The sequence below is a fragment of the Jaculus jaculus genome, chromosome 5, assembly GCF_020740685.1.
Source record: "Jaculus jaculus isolate mJacJac1 chromosome 5, mJacJac1.mat.Y.cur, whole genome shotgun sequence".
In the NCBI taxonomy this organism is placed as follows: Eukaryota; Metazoa; Chordata; class Mammalia; order Rodentia; family Dipodidae; genus Jaculus; species Jaculus jaculus.
In genome coordinates this window covers 167,771,076-167,785,764 of record NC_059106.1, presented here as the reverse complement: position 1 = coordinate 167,785,764, position 14,689 = coordinate 167,771,076, and the positions used below count along the sequence as shown (strand labels likewise).

Here is a 14,689-nt window from a genome sequence, read left to right as displayed (position 1 = left end):
TTTCACAGGGCTTGTGGTTGGAAAGACTAGCTTTCATTTTGTTGTCTTTGAAGATCCACTTAGAAGAACATAAACACTGATTCTGTACTTTCAGTTTTATTCCATTGGGATTCCCAGAGGGATAGAAGGAGCATGCCAATGTGTGCAGCATTTTACACAGGTGCCCGATGATCTTCATCAGGTCTTCATGTTGGCACCATGGGCACTTTACCCACTAAGACATCTCCTCAGCCCCATCTCTGATCTTGCAATTTTTTTTTTGTTTGTTTGTTTTGTTTTCCAAGGTAGGGTCTCGCTCCAGCTCAGGCTAACCTGAAATTCACTATGTAGTCTCAAGGTGGCCTCGAACTCTCGGCAATCATACGTCTGCCTCCCAAGAGCCGGGATTAAAGGCGTGCACCACCACGTCCGACTTGGTCTTGCAACATTGCTGAACTCCATTATTAGTTCTAGTTTTAACAGAACTCCTTAGCACCTTATAGTTACAAAATCATATCATCTGGAAATGCAGGTGGGCTTGTTTTCTCCTTTCTAATTCTTACCCCTTTTATTCCTTTTGTTTTTTTGTTTGTTTGTTTGTTTTGTTTTTCCTTGCTGACTTATCCAGGCTAGAATCTCTAGTATAATTCTGGACAGACATGGAGAAAGCAGACATCCTGACGTTCCTGGTCTTGGCATAAACACTTGCTCTTCACTATTAAGTATGATGTTAGCTTTGGGTTTTTCATAGATACCGATTGTCAGGTTGAGGGATTTCCCATCTGTTTGCAGTTGGCTGAGTTAACAAACTTTTAATTATTTGTGTGATAACTGTATTCCCCGCCAGGCTCTATATCTAGGTATGTCTTGTTTGTAGCAACCTCGTTAAACACAAAGCAGCATGTTAATAGGGAAATCGCTCAACAGCCATTTTCAAAATGACTAAAAAAAATTATTCCTTTAGATGTGTGTCTTCCTCTGTTGGTCCCCATCCTAACTTTTGTAAATATTATGAATAACCAAGTTTCCTACTATTTCAACTATGTCCCTATTTTCCTTTCTCTAGGACGAGGGTGAGCATGTAGTTTATGTTGCCTTGGTTATTACTGCTAACCTACCAGGGTCTGTAGTCGGTCATTGACGCTACTTCCTGACTTACTCGTCCCTCGTGTTTTTGAAATCCGCTCTGCTGTGCTGAGGCCACATTTCAGCTCTGCCCTACATCCCTGTACTCGGCTACCTCCATGTGAAAGACACTTTCCTCTGGGATTTCCATCACATCTGGTCGTCAAAGAGACTTTTACAGGCTGGAGAGATGGCTTAGTGGTTAAAGTGCTTGTTTGCAAAGCCTAAGGACTCAGGTCCAATTCCCCAGGACCCATGTAAACCAGATGGACAATCTGGAGTTCATTTGCAGTGACTAGAAGCCCTATTGTGTCCACTCTTTCTCCTCCTCTCTCAAAGAAATAAATAAGTAATAGAAGAGACTTCTGCTATTGTCCAGCATTCAGTCCAGAAAAGAATTCCCGCTCCTGCTCATTTGGTCCTGCGAGCAAAGAGGCATCATTGGAGTCAGCAAAGGCTTCGTGACATTTGCTGACGGAGTCATCTGCAACCTCATCACCAGCCACTCTGCTTCTGGGTCATGTCAAACGACACATAGGAAACCTTTCGCCCCCTCTAGCCTCGCCGGGCAAGTTGGATGGTACTGCCATTGTAAGGATATTTCTCCCTCTGTTTCTGCCTTATCTTCAACCCATCTGCTCTCCTCGGACTTAGTAGCTTAGGATATAAGTGTGTGAACATGGCGGAGCGCTCTGCCTGCCCCTCAGAGAATCTACTTGTTTGGAACAAGGCATGTGCCCTCATTGCCACTCAGTAGATAATATTAACGATCAAATGCCAAGTCAATTCTTTAAACTTTGGTGTATTTTATTATGTGTGTGTATTGTGTCTGTGTCTGTGTCTGTGTGGGTGCGTGTCCTGGGGCACGTGGGGGGATCAGTCTTCCGTCTGCACCTCAGTTAAGGCGGCCCTTCACTCTGCTGTTGCTCTTGCTGCACTGACCATGGGCTTCTAGGTGATTCTCTCATCTCCGCCTGCGGTCTCTCTGTCCTGTCTTGTGCTGGGGTTATAGGTGCTGCCACGGCTTCTGGCTTTTTGTACATGGGGGCTGGGGATCAAACTCGCATGCTCCAGCTTAAGCAGCGAGCCCCTTATCCACTGAGCCATGTCCCCACCCCCTCAAGTTCATACATTAAAAACAGCTAATAGTATATTGAGACATGCTCCTTGGACATTTAAGGCCATGTTGATCTTAATTGATTTCAGAGTCGAGAGGTTTAATACATTGTAAATCACATCCTGCTGAGAGCTTGTCTAGCTAATGTCCTCTATATCCATGCTGATGTACCGTCCGTGTGGCAGTTAAGTGCCTGCTGACAAAATTAGTATTTGTAACAATTTCTGCTGCATCGAGACCATCTTGAGGAAAGGGCTACCTCTTTCTAATCTGTATGAAAATGAAAAATGGTCAGCAGTGGCCTTGATCTTGCCGGGTAACATCAACAATTTTCCTCAGAGTGAGTCTCCCAGTGAGTCGGCTTCTATCCCAATAAAATCATCTCTCCTAACCTTCTACCAAAGAAAAACTTTTTGAGATGACTGGCTAGATTCAGGGCTGTAGTCTGGCATGACATATGAGACTGTCCGAAGTTTGAAAGAAACTCCCCCGTGGACAATGAGTTAAGAGCTGGGGGCCTGGACTAAATACTGCTAATTTAATAACTCCAGACCCACTGGCAAATGTACAGCGCTGGTTTCTCGACACTTTCCAGGGCCAGTGTCTGGCCTTTTGGAGTTCGGTTTTGAAGATAAATGGGCCCAAGTCGGAAAACACATGCAGACTCCAGGAGTATAAACCACTAGAAAGAAGGAGTTGGGATCCAGGAAGCAAGAGATCCACCTGCAGATAACATCTGGAAAGTCCAAAACCCCAGCAGGAGAGGCCAGCAGTCCCCAGGGGGAGCGGGAGTGAGCTTTGAGGAGGTCGACTGCCAGAGGACAGCCACTCTCTGGGAAGATCAGTGTTCAGAGAGGGTCTGAAATTCTGCTGGAGAGTTTTGAAAGAATTATTAAGATAATAACAAGCTATACAGACAAAACAAATCAGGCAATTATTAACTCCTAGAAGAACAAAAAGTTACAGAAAGAAGAAATGTGATTCCAAAGTGTCTCTTCACTCAGCAGTGAAGAGTACAGATGTAATTGTAATAAAGTAAAAATTGAATATTGATCTAACGCAAATGTGATATAAGTATATTAGAAGAATGAAGGGAGAGGAGATAGAGGTATGAAGGTGGGTTAGGAACACCCGAGCTCTGTCTTCCATCTTAAGAAATCAATAGGCATTTTACACTAACAAATGAAAGAGCCACTGAATAAGCTTATCATTTAGAAATAAGGGGGGGGGGAGAAGCATCAGGAAAAGAGTTTAAGGAGAAACTGAGGACAGAAACAGAACAGGGATCTGCTCTTTTTCCTTCAAGATTCATATTTCACTCTTTGATTTTTTTTTTTTTTGAAATTTAGAAAAATGTTATTATTGAGCTTGAGAGAAAGAACAAAGGCAGTGCTTCCGTGAAGTCATAGAGCCCCAAGTGGGTCATCCTTGCATTTTAAAATTATGGGCATTAAACTGAATTTGTATTTAAAGAAAAATAACTAGAGGCTGGAGAGACGAGTCTGTGGGAAAGAGCACAAGACAAGAGTTCAAGCCCCAGGACTCATATTCAAAATGCTAGACAGGGCAGTTAGGCCTGTAAGCCCAGCGCTGAGGGCTGGAGATGGGAAGCTCACTGGTGGTCCCTGATCCAGGCTGCGAGGGACCCTGCTGTGAGGAAGTAAGGCATAAGTACATTAGACAAGGACATCTATATCTTCCTCTGGTGGTGTGTACATGAGCCATGCATTGCACACACATGTGCATATTCCACATGTACACATAAGCATGCATGCATGTGCACACACACACACGCTTACTAAGATATTAAGTAGACCAACTAGCAAGTTGTCTGAAGGATATGAATTTCAGACCCGAGAGAAGAGGAAACAGACAGGGAGGATGAGCTGAGACATCTTCAGTCCCGGAGCAGGGAAGCTGGCTACTTCCAGCGATGGAAGACGTGGAATCTATGCCGCCTGCCCTTGAGCAAAGCCGCGTCTCTGCAGAAGGCCACAGGCAGCAGAAAGCCTCAGCAGGGACAGAAGACAGACCTGTTGCTCCTTTGACTGCCCAGCCACCTCAGCCTTTCCAGTTTGCCAGAGGAGGGAAGGAAGGGACAACAGCTGGTAGAAGCACTGCGGGTCCTGGGGCATTTGGCAGGCTTGGTTTTAGTTTGGATTCAAGCTGCAGGCAGAGCAGAGCAGATGGGGCGGGGTGCCCTGTAAGCAGTGGGCTTTGATCTCTTATTCAGGGTCTACAGGTGCTTGCTGTCAGAGAGGCAACTTTCCTCCCACTCAGGACTAGAAGGGCATAGGAATGACCAAAGGGGAAGGTGTTGATTCCAGAATCCCAGACCAGCCTGAGCTTACATACAAGGAGGGAGAAAACAACTCCTAGAAACCTCCATTTCCATAATAGAAGATAGCTTCCTCTGGGAGTTAGAGCAGGCCAGAGGCAGGGGGAGAGGGTGGGAGAAAGGCCGGGCTGCTGGAATCATCACAGTTCACTGGCTCCCCCTGGTGTTGGACACTGTAGGATGGGGCCTGGCCTCCGCGATTAATGAAGGAGGGCAGCATGTCTTTACTGTCCTAGGGTCTTCTGTATGGGGTCATCCACGTCTTCACTCTCCCCTGGTCTTCTGTATGTGATCATCCACTTCTTCACTCTCCTCCAATCTTCTGTATGTGATCATCCACGTCTTCACTCTCTCTGGTCTTCTGTATGTGATCATCCATGTCATTACTCTCCCCTGGTCTTCACGTCTTCACTCCCCCTGATCTTCTGTATGTGAGCATCCACATCTTCACTCCCCCTGATCTTCTTTATGTGAACATCCACATCTTTACTCTCTGGTGGTCTTCTATATGTGATCATCCACGTCTTTCTCTAGGACAAGCTTCCAGTGTTCACTCAAGGATCTGGTTCCTTCCCAAGGGATGTTCCGTTCCTTATAGTTGAGATGGAGCTCAACCTGCCATTTCCAAGGAGTCAGAGTCTTGGCTGGGGTCCCATCTGCGTCAGGCAATGGTCACCCTAAGACCAGTAGAGGATCTTCAGGATACTGTGTGACATTATCGTGGACTTCCTGGAAAATGAAGCAGGAAATGTACATTGTTGGAAAGAAGAGAAGCTCTGATCACCAATATCCTCTTGCCTGATGAATCCATTTCTTCAGAGATCCAGACTGATCCCTTTGTTCTCCCCCATTGTGATTTGGGTGACCCAGCAATGATCCATTCAGTGTCACTTGCCAAATAATCCTGTTCGCCAGCATTGGAGTTCTGTCAAAATAAAACACATTTTCCATAAAGGTCTCTCCTCACATGAAAAAGAAAGAGTCTTGGTTCTCACTCAAAAAAGAAAATACATTTGCTGAAAGGATAATCACAGCCAGCAATTAAGGCCCCTCCCTCCTCCTCCTCATCCATCAGGTGGTTTTCAGCTATCTCAAAAAGATCATGGCTGGGCTGGAGAGATGGTTTAGAGGTTAAGTCGTTTGTCTGCAAAGCCAATGGACCCATGCTTGATTCCTCAGAACCCATGTAAGCCAGATGCACAAGGTGGTGCATGTGCAGAGTTCATCTGCAGTGGCTGGAGGTCTTGACATGGCTCTCTCACTCTCTCTCTCAAATAAAATGAAAACATATATATATATATATATATATATATATATATGATTTTTAAAGGACAGGAAGGTAGGAAGCTTTCCAGGTGTGACCTTACAAGCATACCAATCAGAAGTAAGATGGAGTGGGCAAGGTTGCACTGCCATGTACCCGCATGCCAGGAGCAAGATCAGCACTTGGAAGTGAACTCATCCTGGGTGTATGTAAAAAAGCTGACTAACCAGGCTGGAGAGATGGCTTAGCAGCTAAGGCACTTGCCTGTGAAGCCTAAGGACCCAGGTTCAGTTCTCCAGATCCCATGTAAGCCAGATGCACATGATGGCACATGTGTCTGGAGTTCATTTGCAGTGGCTGGAAGCCCTGGTGCACCCATTCTCTCTCTCTCTCTCTCAAATAGATAAAAATTAAAAATAAACAAACAAACAACTAATCCACAGGGTTCTGACCATTTCAGGTCCCCTGTGTGGTGTTTGCAGTATAAGGCCTGCATGCAGGACCACCAGACTTCCTCATGTCTTTTACATGTGAACACGCTGGGCCACATGTCACCATTGGCACTTGCTATCAGGCAAAGCCCAGAAGAGTGAACCAGCCATTCCTACAAGACCCAGAGACAATTTTCCCTTGGGCATCCACAGAGGAAGTATGGCGCATCCATACAGTTCATGCCCACCCCACCAGTGATGCAGGAATCTTGAGGTGCCTTGCCAAGCATTGACATGATACGCCAACACAGCAGTAATTGTAGGGTGTCCATGATTCTTATGAAATCGGTGAATGAAATCCACAGACTGGAGAAGGGGAGCTTAAGTAAAGAAAGGAAAACATTGAGAAGCCCAGAACCTAAGAGAAAGAAAGAAGGCTGAGGTCTTGCTCAGGGAAGAAAGGGGGGGTGCAAAGCCCACCTCAAGACTCAGGTGGAGTGTTTTTATGAGCCCCATGGGTGGGTGGCTGGTTTAGCCAGTCTAGTCCTGATGTCAGTTATCTGGGGTCAGGATTTCTGGAAAAGGGCACTCTTCCCAGAAATCTCTCTTTTCTAGGAAGTCTCAGAAGGGTGTGGAAGGACTCCCTAGGGGGGGCAGAGATAAGGCAAGGCCGACCCTTGGGATGTTTCTGACCTGTGGGAAAGGGTAATGGCCTCGATTTTCCCCTACAGGACCAAGGACAGTTCAGGCAGTTAGCCAAGAGAAAGCTATGCATTCACTTTGGGCTCCTGTCACCTGAAGCTGCCTAGCCAATTTATGCATGCTTTCTGGGCCTACTTGGGCCTGGGGAAGCAAGAAAGGGCCCGTCAGTTTACAAGCGCAGGGCTAACCATGAGCAACCCAGGGCTAGGCCAGGCTGCTGCTGCAATGGCTGGATTGCTGTTCACAGCACACTCGGCAGCCAGGCTTCTTTAAAATAACGGGATGCATGGAGAGAGGTTACTCAATCAATTGATTGACAAGCTGACTTGCAGAGCCATGCTGGGCTCCAGTGGGCTCAGGAAGGCTACAGTGCCCAGAATACCATGACTCTGGCTTCTCTGGCTGGAGCTGAGGGGTCACTTTATCCCAGCGTGACCAGCCTGCATGTCTCCATGTTGGACCTCCGTGGAGCCGAGTGCAAGAAGGGCCCCAAAGCTAGGCGGGTGTAACGGGCTGAGGACCTCAGGTACCTCTGAGTCTGTCGGACTTCTCCCTGGGGGTCTTAAAACAGCTCGTCTGGTCCTGTAAGATGAGGAGATCAGTAAGACTATGCTGATGGCCGGAGAGAGGTTTGGAGAGCCAGGTAACAAACTATCAGGGGCCGATGGCCTAGGGACAAGAGTGACACCTGCTTCTCTTACTACCCAGAGCTTCTGGAGCTAAAGCCACCTGAATACGGAAACAGAGTGCCAGGCTCTTCTGCCCTGACAGGAGGTGGTCTTGTCATTGCAAGGCAGAAATGCGAGTCCCTGGCTCAGTGACTGCCAGGCAATGTAGACGAAGACAAGAGAGGGAGACAGAGGACAAAATGGAAAGCAAAGATGAAAGTGGACAGAAAGAGGGCATGCATAAGTGCTGGTGGGAAGACTGGAGCCTGAGCCTGTCGTGTAGAGGTGTGGGCGTGCCCAGTGCCCAGTGCCCAGTGCCACTCAGAGCTCACTCTCCTGTCCTCAAACCTCTGAGCCATGGCTGTCAGACTGCGTGGTGAGCCAGAACCACCAGGCTGACTTGTTTCAGAGAATCTTGGGGGTGGGGGGGCTGGGGATGGCTCAATCACAAAGACATTGACTGCACAAGTGAAAGAATCTGGACTCGGATCACCAGCACCCACATAAATAAATGCTGGATATAGAGTGTGTGCCTGTAATCCCAGCACTGAGGAGGCACATTCCTCAGGACAAGCTAGTTAGGAATAGTAGCCAAATAGGTGACCTCTGGGTTCAATAAATAAGTCTATCTCAATGAATAAGTTGGGGCTGGAAAGATGGCTTAGCAGATAAGGCACTTGCCTGCAAAGCCAAAGGACCCATGTTCAATTCCCCAGGACCCACGTAAGCCAGATACACAAGGTGGCACATGCATCTGGAGTTTGTAGCGGCTGAAGGTCCTGGCGTGCCCATTCTCCCTCCCTCTCTCTCTCTCTCTCTCTCTCTCTCTCTCTCTCTGTCTATCTCTCTCTCATAAAGAAAAAAATTAAATATATCTTAAAAATAAGTTGGGGAATGATTAAAAGAGGACACCCCACAATATGCATTCATACACACGTGAACATGCACACCACACTGAAACAACTCTGGGATATTCTGCTCCAGAAAGGCAGCCTGAGAAATATTATTTACTTATTGATTTGAGAGAGAGAAAAAGAGGCAGACAGAGGTAGAGAGAGAAACAGAGAAAATGGGCACACCAGGGCCTCCAGCCACTGCAAACTCCAGACGCATGCGTCACCTTGTCTGTCTGGCTTATGTGGGTCCTGGGGAATAGAAGCTGGGTCCTTAGGCTTTGCAGGCAGAGCCTTCACCACTAAGACATCTCTCCAGCCCCTGAAAGTATGAATTTTTAAAGCCTCCCCTGCCCAGAGTTCATGCTGTCCTCAGGCGACACCTCAGAAGTACTGCTCTTCAACGCCACCAAATGCTCAACTCTCCAGGCTGCAGCGAGGACAGGGAGAAATGCCTGATGATCCGTGAAGATCTGGTCAGAAGCCTTGCTCTCCCCACCCCTGCCCACGCTGGCCATACCCTGCCACCCGGGAGAGCCCCAAGATCCCTCCTACCACTTCTGCTCACATCCCCCTTCCTTCTGGCTTGCAGAGAACCTACGTCCTGGTTGGGTTTTTTGCCCTAAACAAGCTAATTAAGCAATAATCCTAGCAGAATCCATCACTCTGACAAGGTTGTTGATTAACAATCCCCCAGCCAAGCCCAAAGTGCTTAATATCCCAGCAGAACGGTCAATAATGAGTGCAGCAGTGGCACGTGGCTGCGGCAGAGCAGGTGCCCGCGGCATCTGAGAAGACAGCTCAGAATGGGTAATGGGGGCCGGTTTTACAGCCTTGTGGAAGATGGAGAGGGAGAAGAAGACGAGCTTGGAGATACACAGATTGTGCATCTCAACCCACACTCTACACATTCTTGCTCTCAAAAACTCTAGACCAGTGCTGGAGAGATGGCTGAGTGGTTAAGGCACTTGCCTACAAAGCCAAAGGACCGAGGTTCGATTCCCCAGGACCCACATCAACCAGATGCACAAGGAGGTGCATGCATATGGAGTTTGTTTGCAGTGGCTGGATGCCCTGGTGCACCTATTCTCTTTCTCTTTCTCTCTCCCTTCCTCTTTTTCTATCTCAAATAAATAAATAAAATATTAAAAAAAACAAAACCTCTAGACCATGGAAGGGCCATCATGCAAGGCAGATAGACACACGGCTCTCCGGGTTTGCAGCTGTGTAAATTCTATAGCTGCTGGAGTGAAAAGAGTGGCAGGAAAACAGTAAAATGACTGTCTTTGAGAAGTACATTTCAAGCCCGTACTGACACACCCATCACTTTTCTGCACTTAAAGCATCGTTTCACATGCCCTCTGTTTTCTAAGACTTCTTCAGTGCTTGGGGAAGAAAAAAAAAAAAAATCACCTTAGATCAAAAAGAACAGGGAGAAATGCTGTCCCCTCATGGTCACAGTGGCATCTCGCAGTAGTCCACCTGTCCACCCAAGTTCAGTTTTGCCTGTACACTGGCCTCCAGCCAGCCCAGCTCCAGCAGCCCCATCCGCGTTTGTGAAATTGCCCCGTCGCCTCTGAACCCTCCTCTCGCGCACACCCACACTGTTGCCCTGACTGGGTCCCTCACTTGTCATGACAGCTTGTGTCCCTAAGACTTCCTGATTCTGTCCAGATCCACAGCAAGCAGTCCCGCAGGTCATGAGCACAGGCAGCTGAGCATCGTGTAGAGCACGGAGCACGGGGCAGTGGGCAGAGCCCCGGCCGAACCGGGACCCAGGTCTCTGGTCGTAGCGCTTTCTCCACTCAGCTGTGCGTCCTTCGGGAAACGCCTTCTTCTGGCTCTCTTCTCCCAAAGTGGAGGGGCCGCAAGTGCTTTTTAGCTTAATCAAGAGCCATTTGGTGGGCTACAGGGATGGTTGTTTAGTGGATAGGGCACCTGCCTGCAAAGCCTAAGGACCCAGGTTTGATTCTCCAGAACCCACATAAGCCAGATGTACAAGGTGGCACATGCATCTGGAGTTTGTTTGAAGTGGCTAGAGGTCCTGGTGTGCCCATTCTTTCTCTCTCCCTCTCCCCCCCCCACTCTCAAATAAATAAATAAAATATTTAAAGAGAACCATTTGATGGTGGTGTGCAATCTTCTTGTTATTGTTGCTTTTAAAATAAAATGTTCTCTGAGCACAACAGAAGTTACTTTCTGGGCTGGAGAGATGGCTTAGAGACTAAGGAACTTTCCTGTAAAGCCAAAGGACCCAGGTTCAGTTCCCCAGTACCCATGTAAGCGAGATGTACAAGGTGGTGCATGCATCTGGAGTTCGTTTGCACTAGCTGGAGGTCATGGCGTGCCCATTCTCTCTCTCTCTCTCTGCCTCTTTCTCTCTCTAAAATAATTAAATAATAATAAAATAGTTATCTCTGCCTCTTTCTCTCTCTCAAATAAATAAATAAATGATAAAATATTAAAATAGAACATTAAAAAAGTTACTTTCAGGGCTGGAGAGATGGCTTAGTGGTTAAGGTGCTTGCCTGCAAAGCCAAGGACCTTGGTTCAATTCCCCAGGATCCACGTAAGCCAGATGTACATAAGGTGGCACATGTGCCTGGAGTTCATTTGCAGTGGCTGGAGGCCCTGGCATGCCCATTCTCTCTCTCTCTCTCTCTCTCTCTCTCTCTCTCTCTCATTCTCTCTCTCTCTCCTTCCCTCCCTCCCCCCTCCCTCTCCCTCTTTCTCTGTCTCAAAAAAATAAATATTTTGCAAAGAAACAAAAAGTTATTTTCTGCACTCAGTTGATTTGCTGCCATTTTACCTGCCCCCAGCATACACCTGACCTTGCAAGATTAAAAATAAATTTCCCCGCCTTCAAAACAAGGGGGGGCTGGACAGGAAGCTTTCTAAGGTCTCTTGCATGTGACAGTCTTGGGGAGTCAAGTTCCACGTTGAGGGCAGTAATTGCTAGCCATGAAAAAGAGCTCTTCACAGCACAGCAGCGGCCTGAGGCCCGCACTGTCTGGGGCGCTAAGCCAGGCAGGGCTATCTTCCCACCACATGGGAGCTGATGCGTCCCTCCGTCTTGGATGTTTATGAGCAAAGAAATGAAAATCTCTCCCTCCGCCTACCTGGAGTTGGCCATTAGCCAGCCTCTCCATGTCCCTGAGCGAATACTGATGAGACAGTGCCCCCTAGTGGCCATCTCCGTGAATCACTGGCGAGCGCTGTGGACCGGGCCGCGTTAACTGCAGGGTCCATTCTGCAGGCCTGAGGCTGTAGTCCAAGTCCTGAAGCTCCACCTCTTTCTGAGTTGACTCACTCCTTCGTGGGCCCCATACTTTCCCTTACTACGCCCTGGCTACCAGAGTCTTGTCCAGGTAGGAGTGTCCTAGAGCTAAGCGCATGGCCCTGGATTCCACACCCACCCACCGTCATGGTGCCGGTCTCTGACCATATGCCCACCTCCACCATGGCTCTACGGCAGGGTCACACAGCCAGGCTATTGGCCACAGATGTTCCGTGTCATGCCTGCTGCTATTCCAGATGCCAGCTGCTGAGGTGGGAAAGGAACCCAAACAATCAGAATAAGGTTGGATGAGTGGTGTTCTCTGAAGACAGGACACAGTGCACCTGGCTTGGTTCCCTTAGGGTCCTGGCCCTATTGTGGGATCTGTAAGACTGCTATCACTAACGAGCCATGCAGACAAGTTCCCTTCTAAATGCAGCGTATTCCTATACATACATACCACAACCCAAAAAGGGTAGAAGTGGGGGACTATGATATGAGGATCAAGAACACCAGGACTCGCCCCAGTGGAGCTGAGGAAAAAGTATTACGAGCCCCACATTTTTTTTTTAAACCTTGAACTGGGATCCCTGTCCCTTGGATCATGTTCCTTATCACCATTTTTTTTTTTAATGAGCAAGACAGAGAGAACTGGAACAACAGCCACTGCACTTGAACTCCAGATGTGTGCGCCACCTTGTGCGCATGTGCAACCTTGCACTTGCCTCATCTTGTGCATCTGGCTTACATGGGATCTGGAGAGTCAGACATGGGTCCTTAGTCCTCACAGGCAAGCCCCTTAACTGCTAAGCCACCTCTCCAGCCCCCTACTTCTTTCTCGAAGAGTTCCAGCTTGTGGCCCCTGGACATTTCTCTGTGAAGGTACAAGGATGTCCAGGAGGGGAGGAGAGTGACTGCCCCATCCAGTATTTCTGGCCCACAGGAAGGTACTAAGATTTGAAGAAATCATGCAGTGCTGCAAGATGATACTTCAAGAAAGTCAAACTAAGACCAAAAACTGGTGATCAGGGAGCCGGGCGTGGTGGTGCATGCCTTTAATCCCAGCACTAGGGAGGCAGAGGTAGGAGGATTGCAGTGACTTCAAGGCCACCCTGAGACTACATAGTGAATTCCAGGTCAGCCTGGACTAGAGTGAGACCCTACCTAGGAAAAAGAAGGAGGAGGAGGAGGAGGAGAAGGAGAAGAAGAAGAAGAAGAAGGTGGGGATGCAAATGCAAATGCTAGAGTTGTCATAGCTTCTGGTGGAATGTGGCCATTTTCTGTCATGAAATGATGTGTGTAATGGTGCTTTTTGGAGGCTCAAGCAGGTGCACTCACACTTGTAAAAGACCTGCTGTATGTCAGAGTGAAGTGAGGAGAGCAAAGTCACACCAGCAACGTGAATCAGGAAACACAGCGCGCACATACACGCGGTGACAAATAGTGACAGGCAGTTGACCTCGAAAGAGAGCAATCGGGTTTCAGGATAGTGAGCTTTGGAAGGACGCAGCTGTCCCTTCTAGGGCAGAGAGGTGGTACCCGGAGAAGGTGCTGAGGACCTGGGAAGATTCAGGTCTCCTTGGAGAGTGTGGGGCTGCCAACCATGGCCCATGCAGAAGGTCACAGGACAGCAGTGGGTCGGAGCTGGCATTCCGGGCGCTCCCTGCCGGGTGCTGGAGCACCAACTGCAGATAGTACTTGAGACTCTCACGTCAGTCAGCTTGCTGTCAGTGGGCGGTAGGGTAGAGAAGAGCAGATCTGGAGTGGGGAGAAAATGCTAGGCCTTGCATTGGTTGTGTGTGTTCCTCATGAGTTTTTTTCATAATCTTGCCAATAAGCTTCGCTCTAGAGATCAGCATTCCCACATTCATATTGGAGGACACTGAAAGCTAAAAGTTGCCAGAGGTGAATAAACAGCTAGCACATTGCTGGACTGGTATTAAAATAAACATGCAGGCTGGAGAGATGGCTTAACAGCTAAAGCGTTTGCCTACAAAGCCACAGGACCCAGGTTTGATTCCCTAGGACCCTCGTAAGCCAGATGCACAAGGTGGTGCACACATCTGGAGTGATTTTGCAGTGGCTGGAGGCCCTGGTGCACCCATTCTCCCTCTCTCTCTGTTTCTTTCTCTCTCACACACAAATAAATTAATTTAAAAATAAAATAGACATGCTTGTAACCAAGAGTGCTTCTGCCAGTATAATAATAATAGCAATAAGGTTTTTTAAAATTTTACTTAATATGGAAGAATTAAAGTCAGTGATATTTTGTTATTCCCCTCCCAACCCACAAAATTACCTACGCCTGCCCAGCTCAGACTCTTGGAGTCTCCTGTTTGGAGAGACACGCCACACATATATTCCGTGAGTGCTCTGAGGCAGTGACCTCCCATGCCACAGTCACCAGCAGAGCTTGGAGAGAAGTGTCCTGGGTGGACTCCAGAGGGGAATGACTTTGGGGTGGTGGGGGCAGAAACTTAGATATCTGCATTTGATCCAGCCCCCAGACATCTCCAGTGTCCCCTTGGGGAAGAACATGGCTTTCTATTGGGCTAGAAGTGGGAGGTGAGAAGTCGCCTAGGGGCTGATGAGAGGGGAGACACTGAGCTGACAACCACCTCCCCTGAGCCCTAGCGCCTGTGGGAAGTCAGTACTGATGCCTGGGATTGGAAGTGAAAACCAGACAGGGCACACAGACCTGCTTCATGGATGATGCGGCTGTAACGGCTCCAGCAGAAACAAAGCTGATCCCTATTCGTGGGGCTGGGTAGCAGGAGAACTAGGCTTGTCTAGCATCTCCATCTGGCATATTCTCTGGGCAGGAGGCTTCTCAGGGCTAGAGCACTCCAGAGTCATCTCACATCACTCAGGAATTCTAACCACCAGCTTCTGAGC

The 14,689-nt window shown here is 48.2% G+C and overlaps 1 protein-coding gene across 1 annotated transcript in view; it reads left to right on the top strand.

Moving 5' to 3' along the window:
• LOC101595032 (calpain-13) overlaps positions 1-1,199 on the top strand; it is an 88,571-nt gene extending 87,372 nt beyond the window's left edge. Inside the window, exon 23 of the mRNA XM_045150752.1 lies at positions 1,046-1,199. The gene's annotated coding sequence lies outside the window, so the exon portion shown is untranslated. The remainder of the gene's footprint in view (positions 1-1,045) is intronic.
• Positions 1,200-14,689: the final 13,490 nt, after the last annotated feature.